This window comes from Panthera pardus, unplaced genomic scaffold, assembly GCF_024362965.1.
Source record: "Panthera pardus isolate Hobbes unplaced genomic scaffold, ASM2436296v1 HiC_scaffold_17, whole genome shotgun sequence".
Taxonomy (NCBI): domain Eukaryota; kingdom Metazoa; phylum Chordata; class Mammalia; order Carnivora; family Felidae; genus Panthera; species Panthera pardus.
Genome location: NW_026526732.1, coordinates 103,786,319 through 103,806,257, shown reverse-complemented (window position 1 = coordinate 103,806,257; position 19,939 = coordinate 103,786,319). Strand labels below are relative to the sequence as shown.

Here is a 19,939-nt window from a genome sequence, read left to right as displayed (position 1 = left end):
AAAACATTTGCAAAAGCAAATGCCTTTCTTCCAGATATTTCCCAGGATGCTGGATGAGTCCATAAGCTGACACATTTGCTTACTGGGAGCTGTGATGTGTCCAGTACTGTGGGAAATGCTTACATAAACTGAATGTAGATACATGTTCTTATGCATGCATTTCTGCAAGTAAACCTAACATTGTTCAGTGGGAGGGCTAGGAGGTCATTCTTTAGTTTATTGGCAGGACTTGATTTGTACGGGATATCTAAAGTTAATACTGGATTTACTGTAATTATTTTTAGAGGGTTTAATTTGTTTATTGGATATATATCAGAACTTGGTCTATTCTCTAATGGAAAGAATGACCTAGAAAACTTGATTTAGGGAGTGAAGGAAGGGATGGAGGGGGTGCCTCACACAGCTTCATTTTACTGTCTTATAAAGCGAATTTATGCCCGTCAGGCCTGGCCCTGGAACATGAAGCTAGGTCAACATTAAACCAATTTGTCACATGTAGTTTGTCGTTTTCTGACTTGAAAAATTTTAAGGCAGAAAGATTTTATCTCCTTTGTCTGAAAAGTTTTAGTCCTTTAAAATGGGTAATGAAATGCATTCTAATTCTAATTGGATAAACTTGCTGCTTTTAAAAAATGAGTTTAGTTGTAACTGTGTGTTGTATGTAGATGTTGTGCGGGTGTCCCCATTTCTCTGCATGTCCTCAGGAGGGTTTGGCTCCAAAACATTTTTTAAACCTCGTTCTTGATTTCCTGATTTTCCAGTTCTGGATTTCTTCTTAGCAAATAATATTAGAAGTCCTGACAAAGTACATGGTGATTTGAGGGGCCCACCCAGAAGGAATATCAGCCAGTGTATCTTTTTTATTTTAATTTTTTTAGCTTATTTATTTTGAGCGAGCCGGGGAGAGGGATACAGAGAATCCCAAGCAGGCTCCAGGCTGTCAGCACTGAGCCCGATGTGGGGCTCAAACTTACAAATCGTGAGATCGTGACCTGAGCTGAAAACCAAGAGTCAGATGCTTAGCTGACTGAGCCACCCAGGCACCCCAGCCAGTGTATCTCAAGCAATGGCTCAGATCCTGTACTCTGGCTCAGATGGCCAAAGCTAAGGCAGGGCTTCGGGACCAGGGGTGTATACCAGTGTTCCTCAGTGTCCAGGCCATACCTGTCCAGTGGTGCAGCCCCATCCAGGCGTATGGTTTTGAGAAAATCCTCCTTTTCTGCTACATTCCTGATGGGGAGGTGGTGGTCTCAGGTATTATGTGCAGCTAACTGGACAAATGGAGACGTTTGCTATTTGGGTCCAGTCTTGTTCACCGTCAAGACTGACAAAGTAGTTTGAGATAAACTGTCAGCTCTGATGTTTGCTATACTTTGTTGCTTGTTATAACCTCAATACTAGAGTAAGTTGTAGGCCTTTAAATTCAGGGAAAACAAGGGAAAATTCAAGAGTTACTGGAATGTTAAAACAAGAGATTTGTTCAGGGTGACACATGGTAAAAGCATGTCATTGACCATGTTTCCTTCTCTTCCAGGCTTGGTACATTGTGAGCTGTGCCTTGGGAATCTATCATAGAAATCTTTTCACAATCTCCCTTTCTCCAAAAGTGGATCCTTTCTTAATGGAAGATTCAAGTAGAGAATCTGTCCACTTGGCTCTGTTAGTTTGGGGAGGGTTATGCTTTTGTATAATTCACAGGATTGCCTTTTTCTTCTCTAGAAACATTTAAAATCCAAACTTTTGAAACTGTCCTCTTCATGTTTAAAATGTAGCTACAATTTTGGCGATAGTCATAAATTTGTGTGTGGAATGACTCATTAAGCCCTCTTCACAACCACATAAGGTGAGCGCTCCTGTTACCCCATTTTGCAGATGAGAAACAAGGCACACAGAGTTATGGGACTTATCCAAGGTCACATGGCAGGGCATGTGGGCCCAGGGATGGCTTTCTTTTGTAACAGCCACCTGTCTCTGAGTTCTGTCTACACTTCTCTGTTAGGTCCCCTTCCCACAGTGGTTTCAATGGGCAACTCCCTGTGACTAATGGACTCCACTGGGATCCAGACTGCTGACAGGAGGGCCCTGTAGAGGGTGGCATTCTCTCATTTCCCTGGATGATGGATTGAAAAATTCTTTGCTCATATTGCTCCTGGCCATAGTTGGGCCAGGTAAGAGGAACCAGGTTCACACCTGACTGACCAGCCTGGAGGGGGAAGGGGAAAGGCACACAAAAAATGGGGAGTCAATCATCCCAGCCGGCACATCTGTTCCCACTGTTAAACCCAGAGTAGCCTCCTGCCCGTGGAATCCTCCTGGTGACAGAAAAGACACACTTCCTGTGTACAAGATGTCTTCTCTTCTCAAGATTGTTCAAATCGTGCATGTGGATATCAAAATAAAATTGCTATTTCAGATTTAGCGCTTGTATATTTATTCTTTGGAGCTATTTTGCTGTTATAATTTATCCACATGTTTGACAGTCAATACTTTCACAAGTCATTTTTTTAAATGGTTATTTATTTTTGAGAGAGAGGGAGAGAGTGGGCAGCAAGAGAGGGAGAGAGAGAATCCCAGGCAGGATCCTCGCTGTCAGCACAGAGTCTGACACGGGGCTCGATCCATCCCATGAAACAAGAGATCATGACCTGAGCCAAAACAAGAGTCAGACGCTTAACTGACTGAGCCACCCAGGTGCCCAATACTTGGATAAATCTTAACCAAATTATTCTGTTTGCAACTTGAGGCTTTTCAAGATTACTTATGTAATAGTAAAGCTAAGCTTAGTTTTGTGAACTATAGAGAGTTAAAATATTCAATAGTGATATTTTTAAATGGAAGTACATAGCATATAACATAATGACAAAAGACCCCATAACTCATTAGTATTTTTAAGTTCCAAGTTCTTATGGTATTAACTTTTATTTTCTGGTTGTATAAAATTCAGTATAACAGTGATCTACATTACATACTAAATTATCATCATTTGATTCTGTTCATCTGTGGAAGGCTTTACTTAATTGTCCCAGGCTTATTTCCATATCTCAAAAATTAAGAGAGTTAGACTAATAATTTCAGATTCCCTCTACCTCCAAAATGTAATGATTCCAAATACTGAATTTTTATAAATGAGGGAGTATAAACGAATAAATCACATACATAGCACTGGCAGGAATTTCTAGGTGCTCATGTTAGCATGTAGATTGCACAATGTGGTAATTCAGTATTTTCTGTTCACTTTCATGTCTGTACTGGCTTTATGAGTTATGTGGTAAACATATACTAGAACTGAATAGTGCCTGCTTAACAGATATAATATTTAATTGCAATTAATTAATAAGTCAAATAATTAGATATTACTCTAAACTTTTTTTTTTATAAAAAAGAGCTTAGAAATCAAGGTAGATTGTACTGTAAAATTTAAAACAAAACCCTGTTAAACACTCAGCTGCCATGTGTCCAGTTAATCGCTTAAATGTATTTTATTTTATGTGTATTTGAGGTGAGAGTTCTCAATAAGCTGAATCAGCCACTTGGACAAAGTCACCTTGGAATCGTCCTCTGTGCAACCATTTTCTATGGGAGAATGTGTTTCACGGGGAAGACCATATCCAGAAGCACCCAGAGCCCATTCTCTTCTCTACTTAATGGTATAGAATATTGTTAAGAGCTTGAGATTTATGATCTGATGGACAGAGGTTACATTTCTATGCCAATGTATATTGAGACATTGTTTTTCTGCCTGTAAGTTTTCACTATCAGTAAGTTTTCCCATTGCAAAATAGGAATAGTATTATTATTTTATTTGGTTGTGATAAAATGAGATTACATGTGTAAGAATTTCTAAAGTGTTAGTTTCCTCCCATTTTATGTGATTTTTTTCCCTCTGTGTCTGGAGAAACCTGTCCCTAATACTTTAAGCTGTGGGATTGCTTTTGAATTTTTTGAAAGGTGGTTTGATTTACCAAGGTATAGGTAGTTATGTGAGAAATTACCATAGTAATTGTATAGAAAATGGCATAAAAAGGAAAAATATATTTTTGACTCATAATTAACACTTAATAGATGTCCTCCAACTTTATATTCATTGTTATGACTACATAATCATAAATGCCCCATGATATATAAGGTTTTTTCTTGTCAAATATTAGCACCCCTATTATTAAGTTAAACAAATGTAAAAACATATTGTGACTTTGGGTCACAAAATACCATAAACATATTGGATTGACAAATTGACCATAATCTTCTAAAATGGTTGTTTGCAACCACACTTGTTCCCTCACCTGCTGTGATTAGTTTGTCTTTTTCTGTATTTACATCCACCATTGTCATTGTTGGCCCTTTAGGATGCATCCCTCCCAACTTTATCAGTGAGTATCTGTCATCTTTTTCTCATTTGCATATCCAAACTTTATGTTAAAAGGGCAAGTCATTTGCTCCTATGTCTATATTTTAACTCCATTCCAACTGTTTTTTTTTCTTTGAGTATTTAAATAAAATAACTCACGTGGCAAGAAAAGGAGAGGGTCAGGGGTTGGGACCACCATATTTTTGGTTTGTGCATTCCAACACTTTTAGTGGAACTTGTAATTGAGTATCTCAGTGACCATTGCTATTAAACACTGCATCTTGTTTAGAGAATGTTGCATTTCTTACTTCTCTTTTTTATTAAAATTTTTTAAGATTTATGTATTTATTTTGAGAAAGAGAGCCCAAGCAAGGGAGGGGCAGAGAGAGAGAGAGCGAGAATCCCAAGCAGGCTCCACATAGTCAGTACAGAACCAGACATGGGCCTTGATCTCACAGACCATGAGATTATCACCTGAGCCAAAATCAGGAGTCAGATGCTCAACCCACTGAGTAACCGGGTACCCCACATTTATTCTTAAAATTAGTGTTCTCTTCTTGGGTTTACCTAGTATACTCTAACCAGATTGGCTATAACATAAAATAAATAAAACAGAAATGTCAAATAAGTCCCTCCTTCCCTGACCAGCTCTCCTCTTATCTTAGACATAGTAACAACTGTATGCTTGCTGCCTGTTGTCATTTCTGTGCTGATCACTCAAAACTAACTAGTTACTGCAGAGATGAATAGGATCTCTGCCTTGAAGCTGATCTCTCATGGCCCAGCTTTCTATGACTTTCACTTCCCAGTTACCAACTGCCTATAGCTTACTGGCTGAAAGCATAATCTTTGCAAACTGTCAGGTTTAGGAAATCCTCTCCAAGCCTCAGCTTTTCTCTTCTGTAAAATGTATATCTTCATCTAATAGGTTTGCTTTGATGACTAAAAATTGTATAGTAAACATAAAACTTTTAAGATGATACCTGATATGTGATAACAAATACAATAAAGTTTTTTTAAATTTTATTTTTTATTTTTTAAAATTTACATCCAAATTAGTTGGCATATAGTGAAACAATGATTTCAAGAGTATATTCCTTAATGCCCCTTACCCATTTAGTCCATCCCCCCCTCCCACAACCCCTCCCATAACCCTCAGTTTGTTCTCCATATTTATGAGTCTCTTCTGTTTTGTCCCCCTCCCTGTTTTCATATTATTTTTGTTTCCCTTCCCTTATGTTCATCTGTTTTATCTATTAAATTCTTCATATGAGTGAAGTCATATGATTTTTGTCTTTCTGACTGACTAATTTCACTTAGCATCTTACCCTCAGTTCCATCCACGTAGTTGCAAATGGCAAGATTTCATTCTTTTTGATTGCCGAGTAATACTCCATTGTATATATATACTACATCTTCTTTATCCATTCATCCATCGATGGACATTTGGGTTCTTTCCATACTTTGGCTATTGTTGATAGTGCTGCTATAAACATGGGGGTGCATGTGTCCCTTCAAAACAGCACACCTGTATCCCTTGGATAAATACCTAATAGTGCAATTTGTGGGTTGTAGGGTAATTCTATTTTTAGTCTTTTGAGTAACCTCCATACTGTTTTCCAGAGTGGCTGCACCAGCTTGCATCCCCAAAATACTATAAACTTTTTTATTGTCTTTTCCCAAGCCTGCTATTTGTTGAACACATAAAATATTTCCATAAGTGCATTTTTGTTTGGTTGAATGCAGTGTTTTTCATAAGATAAGTTTCTTGTTTTAGATGTCATGGGAAAGGATCAGTATAATTTAAACAGAAGTTCAAGTGTTAAAGGCCCAATTCTATTAAAGAATATCAGGGTGACCTTAGGAAAATGAATGACCATCTCTGTGTCCTTGCCAAGAAATTGAGGGCCATAGACTTAGGTGCATTTTAAAATTAGCATTATCTCATAAATAAAGACACGTTGCAAATAGCAGCTAATCGTCTATAGTGACTCTTTCCTTTGTCTTAGAAGATGTTGAGGAAGACAAATAAACAAACTGAATACCAAAAAAAGGTCTTACTGGTGTACAGGATGAGTAAGAGAGTGAGGAAGGAAAGGAAAACAGCTTGTTCATCTTCTACCCTCTTCACTAGCATATATGGGCTTCCCATTGCTGAGGCATACTTCTTTTAATAAATATTCATAGGTCATAGTAATCAAATAATTTATAAAGACTTTTGTGATTGTCCTAATTTCATAGTAAATTTTTTGGATAGTGAGATTTCAGAAGTGCTCAGAAAAACTAAATGGGCCTCTGTGTATCTAATATATTAACTTATTGATGCTTGACATTCCTTTTGTTTGAAATTCCCTTAAGAAAGAGCACAACTGTCCGTCATCCTATTGGGGACAGACTAGTGGAGCATGGATGTCAAAGATGTATTGAGGGATGACTGAATCAAATTTTTGGATTTAAATCCATGCTTATTTTTTGATTTTGACTGGTTAAGTCACTTGCCCATGAATAGTATTCCTCATTTCACAGGTTATCACACTAAGAAAAAAGATGTGTGAAAGTAGGTATTTGGTAAAATTATGATTTCAAATCAGAAAGGATAGGTGCCACTGAGTAGTGTTACCTAGTAAGAAACGATTCTATAGGAATAAAAATTACAGATAATTAATTTTTTCTCTAAAAGTAGAATGGCAAACCCTTTGGGGAGAGTGATCTTTTGTCTGCAGGTGAGTCTTTTTATTTATATTAAAATGGGTGGAATCCTAACATGACAGTGTTTGCCCTTTCAGCTACTTCTGCCTGAAAGGCTCCACATTTATCCTCTACTTAGCCTTATCAGATGCAGTTAAATCCAAGTCATTCTAAGTGGAATGCTAAGTTAGAATAGAGAGCTTTAGACTGCAATAACTAATAGCTCTCAGGAGCCTCTCGAACTTTATTTAAAACTCTGAGACTGCCTCAGTGCCAATAGAGGCTCTTCTGTGATTTCAGTCGCTGACAGTCTATGTTCTGCTTTTTCCCTGTCTGGCTCCTTTGACTCTGATGCATATCACTTCATTACATCTCCTGGGGAAGAGTGGTCATATTCAGAATGTTCTCAGGTGACCAGACACCTTGTGTTATTTCCACTGGCCCCAGTCCATTTAGTCAGCACAGGTAGTGCTTATTCATGCAGAATAATGAACAATCATAGCCATGTGGATTTCTATAACAATTACATGAAAATAACTTCAAATATTTCCCCAAGGAGAATTTTGTTTTCTAGCCAATTTCTGCACGTCAAAAAAAAAAAAAATGCATGTAGAATTGCCTACAGTTCCCAAGGTCTCCATTAAATCTCTTCATCTCTTAGAGCTTCCCCCACCCCATCTTGTCATTCTTTCTATTGTCCTTATTTATCTTCTCAAGCTATAAGAAGAGAATGATTACAATGTTCTTGAGGTTTTCTATGTGGCATTATATGGTTGGTAAGGTCATAGTAGTTTTCACTAGGGACACTCAGGGCTATTTATTAAATTCTAGGTTATTTTGCTCAATATACACACATATACTTGAGCAATAAAAGCAATATATGAGGGACATCTGGGTGGCTTAGTTGGGAAAGTGTCCGACTCTTGATTTGGGCCAAGGTCATGATCTCACAGTTTGTGAGGTGGAGCTCTGGTTCATGGGGTCAAGCCCCATGTTGGTTCCGGGCTGACAGCCTGGAACCTGCTTGGGATTCTCTCTCTCTCACTCTCTCTTTCTACCTACCCCACGTGTGCATGCTCTCTCTTCTCTCTTTCAAAGTAAATAAATAAACTTTAAGAAAGAAGCAATATATGATTTAGTGAGCACCTATTGTATGTATAATTTATTCTGTCTTCTGTGGAGAGAAAGAGAAGAGATAGTAGACAATTCATTTGGACATATTCATATAGTATTCCTAATGATATAATCAAAATTAACAAAGGTACTTGATTAAAAAAAAAGCTTATAGATTTCTGCATTGTTTTATGTTTTGTCTTGCTTTATTTCATCCTAAACATACAGAATCAGAATTACTGAAAGTGGAGCTCAGATTTCAGCATTTTGATAGGCTTCCTAGGTGATTCTTACATTTGGGAAACTCTTCTCATAGCCATACATGTGTGGGGTCACTTGAAAAGTTTTCTAAGGCTGGCTAAAATGACCACCTAATTTATGATCTTCTGAAGTTGAAAGAGGACACTATTTAAAATTATTGTTAAGGCTAGTCTATGTATATCAGGGACTTCCTAGACCAAGAAGTATTATTGTTCTAGGAAGAGCTGAATACTAAGGCACATGTTTTGAATATAAAATCCAGGACAGACTAAAAGTCTTGAAATGTATCCTAGACTGTTGTCTCCATATTATCCCTACTCACATCCAATTAGAACAGCAGAGTATCAGTTCAAGTTATTGCTTCTACCAGCTCATCTGTTACATTTGCAGCACCACTGTTCTAGATGGAGCCCTCATCATTTATCGTCTAGATTATAACTGCTCTTGTTATCCATGTTTTTGTTATTCCATTATTTCTCCCCAGCTGATACCAGAGTAATGATGCATAAATTATCATTGTATTATCATGCTTGAAGTTTGTTAATGTTTCTATATGATTTAAACTATAATAATAAACAGAATAAGCAATAAAATACATACCATAATAATATTGATTTGAACAAGGAAATACACAGTGGTAAAAAGAAAAGTTATTTAGCCAGAGTAAACCAGTGCCTAAAAATACCAGGTAGCAGCAGCACCTGGGTGACTCAGTCAGTTGAGCATCCAACTTTGGCTCAGATGGTAATCTCGCCTATCCCCAGTTCAAGTCCCACTTTGGGCTCTGTGCTGAGAGCTCAGAACCTGGAGCCTGCTTCGGATTCTGTGTCTCCCTCGCTCTCTCTGCTCCTTTCTCACTCATGTTCTTTCTCTCTCAAAAATAAATAAACATTTAAAAAATTTAAAAAAACACCAGGTAGCAAACTGCCACTGCTCTTACCCTCTCGAGTGCTTCTTGCCTTGCTGCAGAACCACCTCAGCCTCTGCCTTCACAGCCCACAGGGACATTCCCGCAATCTGCTGACAAACAAGGCTAGGGCTAGCATGGCAGTGTCCTCCAGGACCCAGCTCCCCTGCTATGTCTTGAAAGAGCTCTAATAGGTAAGCATTTCTGTGTTCCACTTAGAATAATTTCCTTTCCATGGTGTGCAGTTCTTCATGATTTGTCTCCTCCATACCATGTGCTCCATGGTCTCTCCTTCTGCTTTACTGATCTGAAAAACCACATCTCCTCCCATGTCTTCACACTTGTGCACCTGCTTTCCTTACTTTCCTTCGTCCTGAAATCTCACTTATTGTTTGTATTTCAACTTAATTAATATATATTATTAGGGTGCCTGGGTGGCTCAGACTGTTATGCATCTGACTTTGGCTCAGGTCATGGTCTCATGGTTCATGAGTTTGAGCCCCACATTGGGTGAGCTCATGGATCCCTGTTTGGGATTCTCTCTCTCTCTCTCTCTCTCTCTCTCTCTCTCTTTGTCCCTCATGGGATTCTCTCTCTCCCTTTCTCTCTGACCCTCACTCACTCATGTGCTCCTTCTAAAAAAATAATAAATAAAATAAAATAAGATTAACATATATACACATATATATTTAAATATAATTTATTGTCAAGTTAGCTAACATACAGTGTAAACAGTGTGCTCTTGGTTTTGGGGGTAGATTCCCATGATTTATCATATTTTTTTCATGATGGTCTTCCTTAGGTCCTGAAGGTATATTTGAATATGTTTCTTATGCTCATATTCTATTTTGTACATATCTCTTGCACAATAACTCAGTAATTTTTAAATGTGGCCTTTTATGTACGTGTTCATATCCCTTCTAAACAGTAATATTCTTGACCCTTGGATTTTTGTATATATTTATCCCCAGTTCTTAGCACTTTTCCTGCATGGAGTATATGTCAACATATATTGACATGTAACAAAGAATAAGGATAAAGTGCTCATTTGAAGGGATACATACATTTTTTAAAGTTAAGATTAGTCGGTCAGGTGTTCATGAACGCGATACATTTGCAGCTCAACTTTGAAGGAGTAAGGGACATGGTGGCTTGGAGATAGATGAGGGTGATTCACATTCCCAATGAGGCAAAAAAAAAAAAAAAAAGCAAAGGCACAGGAAGAGAAATGAGGGCATAGGTGAGTGGAGAATGGTAACACTTGGTTAATAAATGAATAATAGAGAAGGAAGAGAATTCTCCCAACACATTGAAAGACAGTTTGAGGAGTTAAGAGCCACACTACTGGAACCAGTAAATCTAAAGCTTTCTCTCCTCACAATAGACTTGCGTTTGTAACAATTGGAAGTTTGTTCTTCTCTGGGGCTTGTTTCCAACTGCATACAATGTCATCATCTGTATTCCAGAAGGATGCAAATCCGTGTTAGGCATTAACTAATCTTTCTATGCATGTACTTTCCCTGAGCTCAAAGGTCAACTAGTGGCTGCTTGGGCCTGCTGGTTCATTGTTCCCTAAGCAAGTGGCTCTTTGTCCAATGTTAATCACCCCCTAAATTAAGGTCCAAGGAATAAAGAAATCCATTTAGTGATTTATGTGGGTTTGCTACACCTGGCACCAGTTCCTTGCTCTTTGGCATGTGACCTTTTTATTTTACTTTCAATAATGCGATGGTGTTCAAAGATCATCTATGACTCCATAGACTCCAATTCTTATGACTGTATGTGAAACTGTATTTCTTGCCTCTCATTCAGGAAAACACCTTATCTGCTTTTTTTTTTAACTTTTTAAAATTTTATTTTATTTTATTTTTTGAGAGAGAGTACAAGGGGGAAAGAACAGAGGAAGAGGAAGAGAGAGAATCTCAAGCAGGCTCCACCCCTAGTGTGGAGCCCTATCTGGGGTGGGAGGAGGAGCTCCATCTCATAACTGTAAGATCATGACCAGAGTCAGAACTTTACCGACTGAGCCACCCAGGTGCCCCTGCCTCATCTGCCTTTAATATGAGGCTTATAGATTAATTACAGCTGCCTGTATTATTATTTCTACCTTTTTCAGGTTGTTGGTTATCTCCCGAATACTCACAGAGTGAAAGCAATCCAGCCTTGATTAGGCTAAATTCTAGCTAAAATTTTATTATTTCTATCAAGTTACACAAGATTGTAATGACCTAGGTTCATTTCATTTTAATCCTAAGCACAAACAAAAGTTTTTATGACCTTGGGATCCCTGTCTTGGAATAGGAAACAATTTGTAATTACAGGTTTATTCATATGAATAATTAGTGCTACTCCCTTTGTGTGGTATCAGATTACACTATTTACTCAAGTGATACTGTCCTAGGCAAATTCCCATTTTACAAGGGGTAGGGGAAATTCTCTTCTGCCTGCTGGACAAGATTTTAGATATAATTACCACATGCTGTTCTCCAGTTTTCTAAATTTCCCTTTGTCTTGAGTTGGGTTTCCATCACTTCGTGATTCTTAATCCATGTGATTTTACTGCTTCAGGGATAACTGCCTCCATCTCCACCCTCAGCCTAGGAAAACACTTGAGTAGGATACTACTTTCATATGCATGGTTCTCAAGATTAGTTCTGAGCCAACTTTTAATTCACCCAGTGCTCCTTTTCATTTCATTGCCTAATCTGTTTTGCTTTGTTTTGCTTTTAGACTTTTCCTCCATTAACCCCAAACTCAGAAGGGTTCTCTTCTACTAATACATTGTGCTTCCCATGGAAATCACATTCCCTCTCCCTGATGATGCTCCAGCCACATGGCCCTGCCAACACTTCTGGATGAAAGCTCATTTCCACTCTAGAAACCTTATGCCTTCTGGGATCTTTGCCTGGGTGGCTCTAGCCTGAACCTATACCCTCATAGATTCATGACTAGCTTTCTCATCTTTCAGATGTTAGCCCAAATATTAGTTTTTTAAAAAGACCTTTCCTGATTCCCCTAGAGTGTTCTGCACATACAGGCTCAATACAAATTAGTTAGATAAGTGACTGGACAAATCTGATATTATAAATGACATATCTGAGAAAATAAAAAGATGCTGAAAGTACCAGAAATGTATGAATGAGATGAGAAGGCCAGAAATAGATATTGATTTTCCACATTTGTGTAGCACTTTGCAGCTCACAAAGCACCTTACATACATCATTTGAATTTCTGAACAGCTGTGATGGAGAAGTGTTGTTCTCTCCATTTCGAAAGAATGGATACTTGGCAAAGTTAAATAAAATCTCAAGATCCTAGAGTAATCAATAGGAAAAGCTGGAAATGAAACTATATTCTCATCTCCAAATTTAATGATCTGTCTTCCATGACATGTTGGAGTCCCCTGACTTAAACTGTGAGATTTGTAGGTGAAATATCAGCAACATTAGGTGAATGGCAATTAACACAAGTTGAACACTTCCACAGATATTCAAATACCTTTCCTACAGCAGAAAACCCTGTGTTCAGCCCTTTGTGCAGCTCTGGTATTGCCTCTGCTTGGTTGAATCACCAAGTGCTAATTCTATGCTTTAGTTTTCTTTGTAAAACCGGGGTTAATTATGTATACATTTCATGAGTGGTTGTGAGAATTCAATTAGTTTATATATGTAAAGCTTTTTCAGAACATTGCTTAAGGCATGAAAGCTGCAGATGTGGTTACTGTCATCTTTGTTATTAGCATAACTTTACATGTTTAGTAAACACTTTTTTTTCCTCTGGAGAAAACACTAAAAGCACAAAATATGTGACTATTTTATCTGTAGTTAATTTTTCAGGACTTCCATCATTGATTGCACGAAAGGAGGCTTCTTCTTTAATTATGTATATACTATATATATATATATATATATATATATATATATATACATATGGTATATATATATATATTTATTTCTGAGACAGAGACAGACCATGAGTGGGGGAGGGGCAGAGAGAGAGGGGGGACATAGAATCCGAAGCAGGCTCCAGGCTCTGAGCTGTCAGCACAGAGCCCCACGTGGCGCTCGAACCCACAGACTGTGAGATCATGACCTGAGCCGAAGCCGGACGCTCAATCAACTGAGCCACCCAGGCACCCCATAATTATTTTAATATTCAATTATTTTTCATCTTTAGACCTTTGGGTGAATGTGACTTGATCTTTGGAACTTTTTTTTTAAGTTTATTTCTTTATTTTGAGAGAGAGAGAGACTGAGCTGGGGCAGTGAGAGGGGGAGAGAGAGAATCCCAGACAGACTCCACATCTTCAGTGCAGAGCCCAACGTGGGGCTCGAACTCACGAATGGCGAGATCATGACCTGAGCCAAAATCAAGAGTCAGACGCTTAAGTGATCAAGCCCCTCAGGTGCCTCTATCCTTGGCACCTTTCTTCTGAGTTTCCAGTCAGTCCTAAACAGGAATTACTGGAATGGATTTATCTAACTGATTCTGGGTTTGTTTTGCAACTATAAGTTACAAAAGAATAAGGTTCTTACTGAAATATATCAGAACTTAAGTAAAACCATACTATTTCAGTGAAAGGACATTAACCATCATGTGAGTTGTAACCCAGTCCCCTTAGCATGAGTAAACACACAGTTCTTCCTGTCCTTTTACAGTGAACACAGTCAAGAAGTTTTCTGCACTTGGAACTATTTGATGCAGTATGGGTTTTGTAACTCTTCCTAATTTGTTTTAATACAATTATGTTTGATTTTCTCTCTTCACATTGCCTCAAAGTATATCTCGCTCATGGATTTCACTAATTTGCAATTACATTTGGAATAAAAAGGTTCCCAACCAGGAGAATAGAGTGTACTGGAAGACATCAGTGCTGTACCCAGTAGAGAGAACTCTTGGCCCATTTCTATGACTTGGTTCTATTTGCAAGGTAATTGCTAGAATTCCCAGTATGAAGCAAAAAGCAGTGATTATATTCTCCTTAGAGACTTTACACTCAGAAACCTCTTCTTCATGCTCTGGCCTTCCCTGTTGCAGAAATAAGAAGGAAAGCCTTCCTATAGAAATTTCAGTGACGTATAGTATGATACATTGGTTCTTAGCCCTATTGGACTCAATGCTCCCTTTTTGTTTGTTTCTTTGTTGTGCATTACGTCTCCATTACTTATTTATAACTAGAAATGTACACCCTGTGTTCCCAGAGCTTCCCTTTTATCACAATGTTTTTTAACATCTATTTTACTGTTCTAAAAAAACTTAGGGAATAATATACCCAGAGCTTCCTCTAGTGTATGTGAAGCCCTGAGAAAATTCTTTTTGTGGGACCCTTTTCTTCATTAACCATTTATCATACCTAAAGTTAGCATGTAAATACCATTCTATTGGCCCAATACCATTTGATCCTGTAAAAAAAAATACTCCACTAACCAAAGAGAGCAATCTACTTACCAGACAGCCCACCTGGAACTAAGGACTTGCCAGGGAGCCTGAGGCACCCTATAGGTTCAATTGTGTTGCTTTTGGGGGCATCTAGATCCCATGTATGGGGATTAGGGTTGGGGAGCAGTGTACATGGAGTAACAGGGACTGGGGCCCATACTTCTGGGATATTAGATATCTTCAAGGATGTTACTCCAAAGCACATGAGCACCTTTGAGGCCCAATTTGACATATCCATGGGGCAGGAACCCTGCGAGCCCATGTCTAAGAATAGGATCAAACATAAATTATGTCTACACACAATTTTTTGAAAGGTTGTTATTAATAATGCCCATGCATAATGTAATAAGAAAATAAAATTAAAGTCATTCATAATAAATTACATATATTTCAATACAAAAATTTTGGTGCCAGACTATGCCAGAAGAGTTCATGAAATTGTCAGATGATCTCAGCCTCTTTTAATGAATACATTTGTAGTTAAAAGAATAAGAACGTCATAAGCCATTCTGTACAAGAAGCACAGGAAATGAAAGAACAGATGTATAGATGGAAACCGGAAAAAATAGGGTTAGGATAATTAGGAACCAGATATATCTGTACTGATCAAAGAAAGAGGTAAATAACCTTGATGAATTTGGAACTACATGGCAAGACAAATTAAAAGCTGGGAAACTGAAGAAATTAAAAAAGTAAGAATTTCTTTTATAAGTGAATTCAGCATTATTTATTAATATGCTGTTAAAATAACTCTGTGCTATGATATGAATGTCAGGGGGCCACTGGGCTTTGAAGCAAAAGTTCTAAGGCTCCTTCCAGGGTCTAGAATGGAATAGAGTCTGCAGTGTCATTTAGGAAGAGTACTCAAGACAGACTAGTACCTGTGTGGGCCCCAGTACCCATTCTCTGCTTTGGGGTGCAGTGCAACCCAAGTCCAATGGAATTGATAAAGAATCACAATAATTTTTTCTCTTATCTTGAAATTCCAGCACATACCCAGGCACACTCTGTCTCTAGTGTTTATGTGGTGCTTGGGAGGCTCATTTGGTTAAGTATCCAACTCTTGATATTGGCTCAGGTGATCTCAGGGTCCTGAGATTGAGCCCTGCCTGAGCTCGGCACTAAGCGTGGAGCCTACTTGGGATACACTCTCTCCCTCTCTCTCTTCTTCCTCTGCTCATGCGCTCTCTCTTTCTCTCAAAATAAATAAATAAAATAAATAAACTTTAAAAAATAATCTTGGACACCGTATTCTTGAAGAGATGTTGGGGACTACAGGACACTTTAAAAAAATAGTAATTCAGGAGGCTACAGAGAATTTGCGCGACACATTGCTCGAGATGGTATCCAAATAAGATGGAGTATGACCTCTGACTCTAGCAAGACTGCCTGTGTTGTATTGAAAAGTTGACAGGAGCTAATCATTTTAAAATAGAAGTAGTTGGGGCAAAGATAGAAATATCTCCCAGTTTTCTTGTTCGGTTTGGCCCTGTGTTGATAGTAGAATCAGACATTTAGTCGAGGAATGCCTAATTCACAGTTAGTCTACTAAATCATTTCATATTTTGCTTGTAAACCCTGAGCTTTCCTTAAAACTGTTTAATTAGTGGGGCACCTGGGTGGCTCAGTCGGTTAAATGTCCGACTTCAGCTCAGGTCATGATCTCATGGCTCATGAGTTCGAGCCTTGTGTCTAGCTTTGAGCTGACAGCTCAGAGCCTAGAGCCTGCTTTGGATTCTAAGTCTCCCTCTCTCTGCCCCTCCCTGCCCTCAGTCTCTCTCTCTCAAAAATAAATAAACATTAAAAAAAGTTAAAAAAAACTGTTTAATTAGTAGCATGTCATTAGTATACAGTACTCATTGCACATTTAAAAAAATATACATTATTTTTGAAATCAGAAAAAAAGGTGTTATTTGCATGATTTACTTTTATCCAAATGAAAATATCTTAAGAACCAGTGGTAGAACACAAAAGAAAAATTAAGATATTTTTGCCTTCAGGATGTGATTTTCTTCATGATATTAATTATTCTGCTTTTAGGTAAGTGTAGTTTCTAATTATTGAAAATTCTGTGAGGAAATAAATGTAATAAAAGTCTCTTTATAAAGATCTAGACAAATAATTGCCTGATTTGATTCTCTATATAAGGAAAATATTTCCTAGTCTCATTTTTCTTGTTGAGAATGTCCTTCAGCCTGGAAGCATTGTGAGTCTTTGAATCATAATCATTAATTATTGACAACATATGATAGTTTGTCATATTCTTGCCAAAAATACACTTTTATATCTTCTTCTGGCATTTCTCATGTGTTTAGTGACTCTGGATGAATTTTTCAGGTATTTTGGGACTTTCCAAGTTTGATATGTCCTGTAAATAACTACTGGCATTTCTTTTCTAGATTATCTTGTTTCTGTCTCGATAGAAACAAGAAAGGTACAAACACCTATAAATTTAAGTAAGCTACATTTCTACAGACAGAAATATTGGTTCAAACTATGGAATTAACATTAAACTATCTAGTGCATTGCAGCGTTGGTTATATAATGCAAATAATACAGAAAGAAGGAAAGGAGGTATAAACGGTATTTTCAGTTTCACATAAACCTTGTTTTCAGATGCAATACTGTGGTCCTATCAAAGAATCATTCATTTTACCAGTACTTACACAGTGTGGTTGATGCAGAAAGGAACACAGTGTTTTCTTCAGTTAGTTCCACTAACTGAAGATCCACTAAGATCATGCTACTGAAAAACAGGCTATCTCTATACCTAAGAAATGAAATGAAATAAAACCAACATTAATGACTTTAAACATATGCCATTATACATACCATCATTATAGCATAATGAATACTGACTTTATATATACTGTCAATGTAGTATAATGAATATGCATGTATCAAGAGTTTGGAATATAAACTAAGAAGCAATTGCTTATATTATTATAAGCTACTGTAACAATAGCTTCGGAACACAACCTGGTGCCTCCAGGATGTTCACAACTCAAATATTGACACAATAGAAGTAAATGCTCTATTTTCCTTGTTAGTCATATCATTCAGGTTTCCCAGGTATTTGTTATGTTGTTCCCACTGACATCTTTGTTCTGTCTGTAGTATCTCATTATATTTAATGAAGTTTGATTCACCTTCTCAGTTTGACCTCTCTCCCTGAGTGGGATAATGTGTAAGCATGGATTTTTGTTCGTAATACCTTCTGCAAAATAAAACCTCTAGATCACATCCTTTCATTTTTTTTTCTGTCTTGTTGGCAAGATTTTCTGCTAAGTCTCACCTTCAGCTTTGAAATTCTTAGTCCTCTTAACCCTGTAATCAAGCCTGTATTAGTTCTAGTGTTCTAGTGAGTCCTAATGAGATTTCTAGGAAATCTCAATCATCATAAAGTTCTCAAAACCACAGGACACATTCCTAGGGAACAGCTAGTTATTTACTTTGGGTATTTTAGCACTCCAAAAAAATTAAGAAGCAACAGTTTATGTCAGTTTTTAGGGAATAATTCTAATTTGTCAGGAGACCTTTGCCTTTTCCTCTAAGAAGGCTTATGCTTTTTCTCTGATTTAGGCCTTTAGGCTAGTCCTACTCACAGTAGTTCTACTCACAGTACTTTCTCCCATCCTTTGCTTTATTATAAGCATAATTTGAGGAGTACAATGTTCTCTTTAGTTAGTTCCACTTGGAACTGTTCTACGGATTGTCAGTCTCCCCACTAAACACTAAGTCTAAGACTACTCTGTTTGCTAAATAGTTTTTTCTCTGCTGTTCCATAATCATTTGTGCATCTAAATCCTTAAAGCTCAGCAAGTGGTTTGTTAACATTCATTGATACCTATGTGGATATAATCACTTGTGGGAAATAGATCAGTTTGGACCATTTACAATGGTGTTTTCCCAACTGCAGTAAATGTAACAGGGCTACAAGAACAGTTTAGAGAGAAATGTAGGCCCAGGTAGTTTTATGGGAATCCTTCAAAGCCATGTGTGGACTCTTTCATAAAAACAATCTTACTGAGAAATGTGTCTATAGTCTCTTGCTAATTTTGTGCTGACTGAACCTTTGTGCTGATTTTCTATTTACCACTGTGTGCTTCCCCTTACAAAAGCAAAGCATCCCTTGCACATCTTGAATGGTGAGTTGCCTCAAGATGGAGAACCTCTAAGGACTCAGTAAAAGGGCAATCTGAATTCTAGGTATCAGGGACATCCTTCTTTAATTAAGGCACCAAAACCCTGGGTTACTGTTTACATCTGTCCTTGCAATATGCATATTCAGTTAACAGTGAGCCATGGGGTTAGAAGCAGATATTTAGGCTGAGTTGCAGTGTCCTGAATTCTGAGATATTGTGGAATGGAGGCAGTGGGAAAGATAGCAATTTTGAAACCAACTTTGGTGACTTCTATCCTTCTTCTATCCTCTTTGCTATTGCCAATGCTGTTTCAGGTGAGTCCTCTAAGAACGATGAACATTTTGGTAAAAAATATTGAAGTCTAGGTGAAAACAATACAGCAAGCCTCCTACTTTTATCTACTCATCTACATAGTAATCTTAGAATTCAATACAGAACACTTATTTTAAAAAGCCTGCTGTGAATTATTGATTTGCAATGAATTTGTCCCTTGTCCATTTTTACCACTTTTCGGTGGAAGAGCTTTGTGGGCTCTCATTCATTGGTGCCTCGATTGAATGTTTGACATGATTTCAACACAGAGAAAGTGGAAAGTTCTATATTTGATATCTTTGATTAAAAGAACAATGTGGAGATAAAGTTTTATAGTTTCTTGAATATTTACACTCAAGTGTTAATACTATCAAATTGTAAAAAATATATATATACAATTTTCTGAAGTATAATTGATACTCAATGTTACGTTAGTTTCAGGTAATTCTATATTAAAAACCCTGCACACAGGTTCCTTGCTCACACTTATGTTAGGCCATGTTAAAAATATTGTTAACCTAAAGGAGTCTGGTCTGTGAAATTTTTTAACAAAAACACATTTTTCACAGACAGTGGAAGCCTCCATTCTCAAAAAATTGTAAATGTAACAGCAATCTCAAAAAGTAACTTTTTTTCCTGGGACAAAAAAACAAAACTGTTCTTTCAATGGAACCATACAAAAAAAAAGATCAATTATTATCAAAACTAATAGCAACATATTGGAAA

General features: G+C 37.4%; 1 pseudogene; it reads left to right on the top strand.

The window, feature by feature from the left end:
* LOC109271734 (serine/threonine-protein kinase Chk1-like) overlaps nt 1-19,939 on the top strand; it is an 85,588-nt pseudogene that overhangs the window by 34,659 nt on the left and 30,990 nt on the right.